Below are 9,252 nucleotides of genomic sequence, written 5' to 3' on the forward strand. Positions count from 1 at the left end.
GGTCCGTCACCGGCTGAACCTAAGGAGGCAGTTGGTTGTTTTTTTTTTCGGGAGACGAAGAAGACAATTTACAAATATGGGTATCCAACTTCGAAGACATGGCTTCACTATGCGGGTGGAACGATACCCAGAAATTTATTTTAGGTTCGGCGGCCATGTTTGTAAAGTCAGAAAGAGGCCTTCTTTCGTGGGACCTATTAAAATTATTACAAAAATTAATTTAAAACTGTTTTAAATTATTATCAGTATTGTGTTGACTCTTGTTAAGTGGTTGAGTTGGCTATAATGCCGCTCACTGGAATTCCTACGTCAGTAATAAAACCAGTAAAAAATAAAGATACTTCAGAAGGGCAAAATTCTGAAGTTAAAAAGCGTAAAACTGACGGTGGTGATTTTGAGTTTACGATAAGCACAGCTATTAAATATGAATCGCTTTCTGACATGGATAGTATGGACGAAGATTATCCTCAGTCTTCAACATGTAAACAGAGAATGACTGTTGCTAAAAAGCCTGCAAGAATACCTCCGATCGTGGTGTACAGTTATGTGGATAACCACACCGCGTCTCTGAAAGCTTTGCGTGCAGGATGTAAAAAAGGTTTCGATATAAAATACAAGGGGAATAGACTTGTATTCCTGGCCAAATGCAAAGAGGANTCGGTTTGATGCTGGACTCAAAGCTCACGTTCACCAAGCACATCAACACGGTATGCGATAGAGGATTGGCTCTGATCTGCAATTTATTTCCGTTGTTAAATAGACACTCTGATCTGAGTATATTTAATAAAAAGTTAATTTATTATTTGTATATTCGACCCATGCTGTTGTATGCGGCTCCTGTCTGGTCTAATACATGTACCACCAACTACAGGAAGTTGCAGGCTGTGCAGAACAAATGCTTGAGACTGATTGGTTCCTTTTACAGGTGGACGCCAATAGACTACATGCATTCAGTATTGGAGGTGATTAGTGTCTCTACACAAGTCCACAGTATAACATCAAGATTTTGCAAAGCTTGTGAACTTAGTGAATACACTAATATTAGAAATATTGTTAACTATGAAGCTGCCTCCTTGCAGACACTTTACAAAAAATATAAGTACAAAAGAGTGAAGCACATTTTGCTGTAAATTAACTATATAATGTAAAGGTTTTTTTTTTTTTCCCTCTGTATTAATATTGAGATATGTTTAAATTAGTTCTTTTTACTTCAGATCAGGTATATAGGCAGGAAGCCTGAAGCCAGTCTTTTAATTTCTTTGTAAATTCTGTATATATTTTGTAAATAAAAATAAATTTCATTTCATAAAAAGACGCTTTGGAACGAGAATTCTCTAAACCAATCAACAGCGCTGAAATCCATCTCCTATTGTCTAATTCTAAAAAGAAGCGAGATGAAACGTTTCGACAGTATTTTTATAGACTTCGCGAATCGCGAAGCGTTGTTTTCGTACGTTATAAAAGGAATCAAGGACTCCGAATTTAATAAGTCAATCCTATATGGTGCTAAGACGGTGAAGGATTTCAAAGAAAAATTGTTTATTAGTTTAATTTTGTAAATTAGGTTATATTTTTTTTGAGAATTATTAATCACATATTTACCTAATTACATTTTACATTATTAGTTTTTTATTAAAATGATAATGACTATTTCATGCTATTACATGTTTGTTAAACTGGTAGTGACTATTTCATGATTTACATATTTGTTAAAATGGTAATAACAATTTCATGCTTTACAATATATTAAATTACTAAAAGAAAAAGATTCTTTAAATTGATAAATTTAGGTTATAATAAGTAAACTTTTAAATGTATTTAATTTGGTTTGAGAATTGATCAATCAATTTTATATAATGCAGTAATAGTAAATTATTTTCAAATTAATTTCCATATTTCTTTAGTTGAGTTATGTGTGCTGTTCTGAGCGTTTTATTATTGTTAAGATCTTGTAAAATTTGAGTTTTTTTAATTTTTATTGTGATCTTCGAATTTGAACGGTTTATATTTAATTTTGTTAAAATAATGCTCGGATCGGTTCGGATAGAATTTGTTTTTGTGATAAACCTCTCTATGGGAATCTCTAGGCCTAAACCTAGCCGAGTAGTCGCTACCGGTATAGTCTGTAAGATAATCCATATTACAAACGCTTTGTTTTATACAAGAGCAACAATACTTTGAATTATACGATTTTGGAAAAATCCTGCCGTGGTGTTCGGTATGACGTCTTTGATCCCAAATACGATTAAAATTTTCTGTCCTAATTAATTTTTTTACGAAAGGCCGTCTTTTGTTAGGATAATTTTGATACGCGTTCATATTATTATTTGTCGAATAATTATTATTAATTGGTCGATATGATTGTCTATTTGGTGGGTTGTAATTTCTATTTATTGGATTCCCGTTATTTTGTAAAGCATAATTTCTTCTATAATTTTTTTCCCCAAAGTTGACTGTCTACTTGAGGTCGTTTATGATAAAAACTTTTATTCCAGGGCCTATCCTTCATCGTATTTTCTGCCATATCTTGTTTTCTAGAGTTCCTGGGTTGCTGATAATTTCCCTTTGATGCACGGACATATTTTTCTACAATTTTACCTACCTGGCTTTGTTCAGAATCAGTCGTATTAAATTTAGGGTAAATGTTGGCTCCTAAATTAGTGTTATTTCCCGTAAGGGCCATTGCGTAACTTTTTCTAGGTGCCGGGATTGGTACTTTTCTGATGGACTTTTCCGATTTAACTGATAATTGTTCCTCTTTTTCATTTTCGATTTTGGGTTCATTTTCGCGTATTATCGGGTCGTTCACGCATTCTTGAATATTTTGATATATTTTGGTGGTCAATTTATCAATTTATGCTAAACGTTTCTTTTTTGCCAATCGAGGGATATCCGGGGAGTTACAAATAATTTCATTCACGGTCTTAGATATTTTATTCCTAAATTCTTGCGACTGGAAAGAATTCAATTTTGTACGATCGGATAGCTCCATAGTTTGAGAGGCCTGAGACTCACAGGACAATCTCGCGTGAGATGATTGGTGGGATTCTCTGGCTGTCTAGCATATTTGACGAATTAAAATGTTATTTGAGAAAGTAATTTTGTAACTACGGAAGAAAGTACAATAAAAAAGAATAACCACGCTCTGCTACCAATATTTTGTGATATAGCGTGTCTCTTCTTTTTTTGTTGGGCCCAACCCTGATTTCGGAAAACCGAAAACAAGGTCCCAGAGGTTTTTTACGATCAGACCTGACTACAATTATTTCATTTATCGATCAGGCACCTTTTATATTTCATTTAAACCAAAGTAAATACGACATCAAATGTTTGTTAAATTTGAATCTTTAATTACAATTTATTTTCACATAAAATGACAATATATTTTATTAATTATTATTTTTAATTTAAAGAATCCTTTTATCCTATAACAAACCTATCTCAAATCTACAAACCTTAATTTTAAAATGGAATTTGATTCTCGTTTTATAGTTCCATAAAGAAAGGTAAAGAAATTATTATTATTATTATTAAAATTTTGACCACCAAATTAGAAAATACAATTAAAATATTAACACAACTTTTAAAATGAAATATTATTTCTTTTATTTTTCTTTATAAAAATATATACCCTTTTAAAATTAAATTACAATTATTATTTTTTATTTTGACGTCAAAGTAATAAAATTAACTTACTTGAATAGTGTGCACACCAAATTTTTATTTTTACCAAAAATAGCTGTTTACCCACACAAGCCAGAAAGGGATCTCTTCTAGGGCTTGAAAAAAATAGCCCTTTCTTGGCCCCTACTCCTTTCACTGTTTGACTGTGTGGAGGGGCATGGCGGTTCATTTAAATCTGAACGTGAAGCTGAATCATCATTGATAATAAGAGTATTTGTAAACCATTTTATTTTGTACAATGTTATATCTCTCTAATGCACGTAATGAAAATGATGAACCTGAAATTTGATGGTTACTGATCATTTTGGTCTGCTTGAAATTCTTGTCTGCTTGGTAATGAACGTGAAATTTGGTTGTTACTGATCATTTTGGTCTGATTGATATTCCTACATGTTTTCTGAATGTTTATGAAATGTTGTTGATCATTTTGGTCTGCCTGAATTATCTCCTTCTTTTCTGCTTGGCAATGAACGTGAAATTTAATCATTCCTGATCATGTTCATATGCTTTATATTTATCCTTGTAAACTGTGTGGTAATGAGCCAGAGATATGGTTCTAACTGATAATTTTTGACTGCCTGAGATTTCTCCTTTTATGTGCTTAGTAATGTACCTGAAATTTGGTCGTTACAGACCATTTTCGTCTGCCTGAGATTTTCCTTGTAGTCTGCAGGTGATGATCCTGGATTTGGCTTTAGTTGATCATTTTGGTCTGCTTGAGACCTTTCCCTGTAGTATGCGTGATGATGAGCCTGAAATTGGGTCGTTGCTGATCATTTGATAGATAGCTAGATTATATAGGAGCCGGCCCCTTTACCACCGCGACCAGTATTGATTTATTGTGCATCTTCATTTTTTTAAATCTAGAGCTCTTCGTTAAGCTTGAGGATTTTTTCCAGACCCCAAAGTTCCGCTCCTCCCGTGTGTATCCTTCAGGCTCTGACTTTTCCTCTCCCAGTAATAGGAATCTCATCCTGCATAGGCCTTCGCACCACCAGAGGACGTGTCCCGCTGTTTCTTCTTCTTCTTGACGATATCTGTACAGGCTAGTTTCTGCCACTCCGAGTCTGTACATATGCCTCCGGAGTCTGCAGTGTCCAGTTAGCAGTCATTCTATATTTAGCAGTTCTGCTGTTGGACCTGTTTCTGCGAAGGACCATTGATAAATTTTTTCGCATGCCTCTGTCCTGTTCTACTTTGCATTTGAGCGGAGGACTTATTACTAATAAATTGGCTAATAGATCCGCGTTTTGGCAGTCTGGTAAGCCACGAAACGGTTCAGGGCCAATAGGTGTCCTCATTGAACTTTCCATCGCCAATTTATCGGCTTCTTCGTCGCCCCTCCGCCCTGTAGGCCCATTTCTCCAATGTCTGACAGGGCTTTAATGCAGTCCCAAACGACTTTGGACTTTACCGTTGATGCCGCAATTGCCTTCAGTGCCGCCTGTCTGTCCGAATAGATGGCTATTCTTCTATTGATAATACCCAGCCTTTTTATCTCCCGGAAATTCGGACACACAGGCAGCGTATTTCGTATTAGCTTGTACGTTTTTTATGTAAATCTTTATATCGCGATTACTATCGTGAATGTATTCACAAATTACATGTTTATAACTGGATTCATAAAAGCTTGTGTTTTCCTTTGTTCTAATCGACCCAGCAGGTCGTGTAATATTGAAAAAGACAGTAAAAAATAGATTTTTAAAAAATCGAATTTTTTTTATTGTCTTTTTCGAAAATCACTTTTATTTCGCTTATTGCGTTTTTCTCGAAAACTACGTGGTTTACAAGCCTAATTCTTGTTCCAATCGACCCAGCAGGTCGTCTTAATATGGCCCAATCTAAAACCGTATTGAAAAGAGCAAATTGTTGGGTAATAAAAAGGGGTTGAATTTTTGAATAAATCAGGATAGACATCAGCTACGATGAGAAAACCCAGTGGAAAAAATTTATAGCAGGATTTTTTTTCGTAAGTTCATAATGAAGATTAGTAGTGTATAAAACCACATTTTATGATTGGAACAGGCGAATTAAATGGTTTTCGGGTGGATAAGTGATATTGAAATTTTCTTTTACAGATCTAAAGATTAAAGAGATGAAATAAATTAATAAAAAGTAGAGCTCACGCTTCTGATTTTTCTTTTATATTTATATATATTTTATTGAGAGTGTTTTTACAAAAAACAACAACAGGGGACACTTGATTCTTATTAGTTCACCTTATATTAAACAGAAATGGCAATAATCATGACTGTAAAAGAGAGACTTAGTTCAAGCAACTTTTTAACGTTGATATCGTCCCAAGCCAGTTCGCTCCGTCAAGCTTATACAGAGCAGGGGTTTGAGAAATCAAAATATTAATTGAGCAACTTCCAACCAAGGTTTAACATTACAGACATCAAAGCTGTAATTTTCAATGGCTGATGGCTCTTTTGTAAAATCTTTTGACATCTTTGTGACAATTTGCCATTGAAATTCTCTTTATAAGAAAGCTCAGAGGAAAACAATCATATCATATTAAAACCTCTTATGCTTGCTCCAACCTGTGTTTTAGTTAATTTTAATTGTTTTATTATAATTATTAATATTTAATTTGTTTTGTAATTTACTAGGTGGCACTCAAAGGCGACTGCTTGGGGTATAGACGTATGTCTCTTGACTTACCTGTCACCTAGTAGAAAACCCAGAGGAAAAAAATTGCCGTACTATCCGGTAGTACTGGCAGATGGAACATTACGCAGATTTGGCCAAAAAAAAGGAAGGGAAAACAGTGGTCTGTTCAAACGTTGGTCTAAGTGTGGAAAAACTGTAAGCAGTCTGCCTTCTGCACCAAACGAACCACTAGCCAGGTTATGGAACCTGGTTAAAAGCTGAAAGTAGAAGGCCACAATAGGTATATTTGTGCCAAGGTGAAGGTAGCGCTGTGACCACCTCTTCAATCCTACCCTATCCACAACCAATTGGACGACAGATGGCATGATTACAGTCACCCTTTCTTAGTGTGTATTATCTCCTCTAAACTTAACCTATTTCAGAGTGAACTAGGAATGAGTTACGGTTAAAAATTAGGTTACTTATCCACGATTCAACAGTTTTAATCTTTCTGCTGCTAACGCGAAGCACCGACAGTGGGGCAGCAGAATGCCAAATCCACGAGGTCGTGTCCTCTATAATGTCCTCTCCTCCCTTCTCCTCAACATCTCTCCTACTGATCCTACCTATTGGCCCTTAGCCACTAAACGCCCACACCTCCCCGATTTTTTCATCACTTCCCAACTCACCTCGTTCCATCACCAGGCGTGCATACTGATCGACCTTTCCTCTGATAGTAGACCAGTCTTCCTAACTGTAGTCACCTACCCAAATCCTATTGCATCCAGAGTAACACTACCAAATGGACCAATAGACGAATGTATTCAATGCACACGTAGACTACAATACAAACGTTAACGTAACTTGAAAGACGAATGGCGACATCGACTTAGCCACAGAACAGCTAACGGACGCCATGAATGCCTCCACGCTGGATACCTACGAACACATTTCAACCCAACACATTAACGTACCACTTTACATATGCCTACTGATTAATAGGAAAAGACATGCTCGCCAAAAATGGCAAAGGACCCGCTACCCGTCGGGCAAACAAGTAGTGAAAAAACTAACTCATCACAAACACGCCAATATCATAGATCCCGATTATGTCCGACAGATCGATGAATTCTTAAACTCTCCTCTCTCTTTATCAATTCTCCGTAAACCGTTCTCTCCGTCAGATTTTGCATCAGTTTTCTACATACCACCTCAAACCTAAAACTCTCCTACATTACGTCATCCGTATAATTCCTAAACTCAAAAAAAAAAAAAAATCATGCCTTTGCGCCATACAGAGAGCGTGTAGGCATGCCGCCGGACTTAAGAAAAGTTCTCGAGCACTGCAGCTAGTTTTTTATTTATTAGCGTGAATGGCGAGGGGTGAGGGTGAAATATAACGTCATCATCACCCCTCGAACGATGAGAGCGTAAAAGTGTGTGTTCGGGGTCGATGTCGGAATATTTATAAAAGTACTCCATCGACCCCAATCTAGTTTAGTTTAAGTATAGATCGGTGGAGGAATATCAAGTACTCCACCCACCAAACGGAATGAGTGTACTGTATGGATGTATTTATTTGTATGAATGTAGTGTTTGAAAGGGTAAATAGAATGTAGACATAGATGGGGGCTGAAATGACCTAGATGTCGGAAGCCCCAGTCAAAAAAAAAAAAACATATTGTCCTATTATCAACAGTAGGGCGGCGCGGCGCGGCAAGGAGCCTAGCTGGAGTTGCCAGACCTCTGGAAGCTTCTGTGTTCCATTAACGTCATGTGTTACTTTCACATCCAAAAACTATACAACCGTTGTCCTCCACCTCAAAAGTGAATTTTAGTCTTTCATACTAACTGTTAAGTATTTCCAGTTCCTCATCAATTTTATCTGTTGGAAGGGCCGACAAAATGTCGTCAACGTATAAATACAAAAAAGGGGGGAACAAAATCAAGTTTCGCCAAACACACTCTTTAATAATTCAGACATAACCAGATCAGACAGCTCTGGATTCAACAGAATGCCCATTGCCACTCCGAAAATCTGTTTGTATGTTTTGCCATCATCATATTGCAAGTAACCAGAAAAACAGCAAAATTCTAGCAATTCAAGATATCTATCTTTTGGTATTCATGTGTGTTCTTCGATTAATGGCTATTCATTGTTGACAATTTCTGATATTAACTCAATTAGTAAATAAGGCACTCACATCAAAAGATACCAATTTATAATCATTAGGTAACTGAAAGTTCATTATTTTCTTAATTCAAAAGAGTTAGATACGTTTTAGGAATTAAATTTCCTAAAGTGGTTTAAGGTTTTTACCAGAAATTTTGATAACTTGTAGGTGGGAGAGCCTATACAGCTAATAATGGGCCTAAGTGGGTTATTCTGTTTATGAATTTTCGGCAAACCGTATGCTTTCGGCGCAACCCCGTTGTGGCATTTTCAGTGATATCCCTGTTGAGGGGAAACAACCCCGTACTTTATTAAATTAGCTACTAGTATGTTGTTTTTCTTTTGAATACGGGACGTGATATGTTTTCTAGATAAACTGTAAGTGTTTCTATCACCCAATAGCATTTCCATTTTGTCTTTAAACTCTTTATTGTGTATGACAGGGGTGCTCAAACTTGAACTGCTGGCGATCTACCTCAATATTTTTAGACTACTTACGATCGACTCTGAGAGGCTGCAAGTGTGTGTGATGCAGGGTTGTCGTACATACACGATACACCCTACCTACCTAGGTAGGGTGTACCGTAGCATATATAGATATTAGCTTTCTGCACAATATAGGTACATTATTTTAGTCAAGGTTTGGGTTAGGTTTAGTTAGGTTCTTCTCTACAATATCAATGAAAAAACTCATAGTTATTCAAAATTGCGAGTTTATTGGTTGTTACAAAACAAAAGAGTTACATATGGTGTTAAACTTAACTAAGGAGTGGCTTTGGATGTTGAAGCGTGGCACTGCATGT

This window comes from Cimex lectularius, unplaced genomic scaffold (genome assembly GCF_000648675.2).
Source record: "Cimex lectularius strain Harlan isolate CLEC.00 unplaced genomic scaffold, Clec_2.1 scaffold433, whole genome shotgun sequence".
NCBI lineage: Eukaryota > Metazoa > Arthropoda > Insecta > Hemiptera > Cimicidae > Cimex > Cimex lectularius.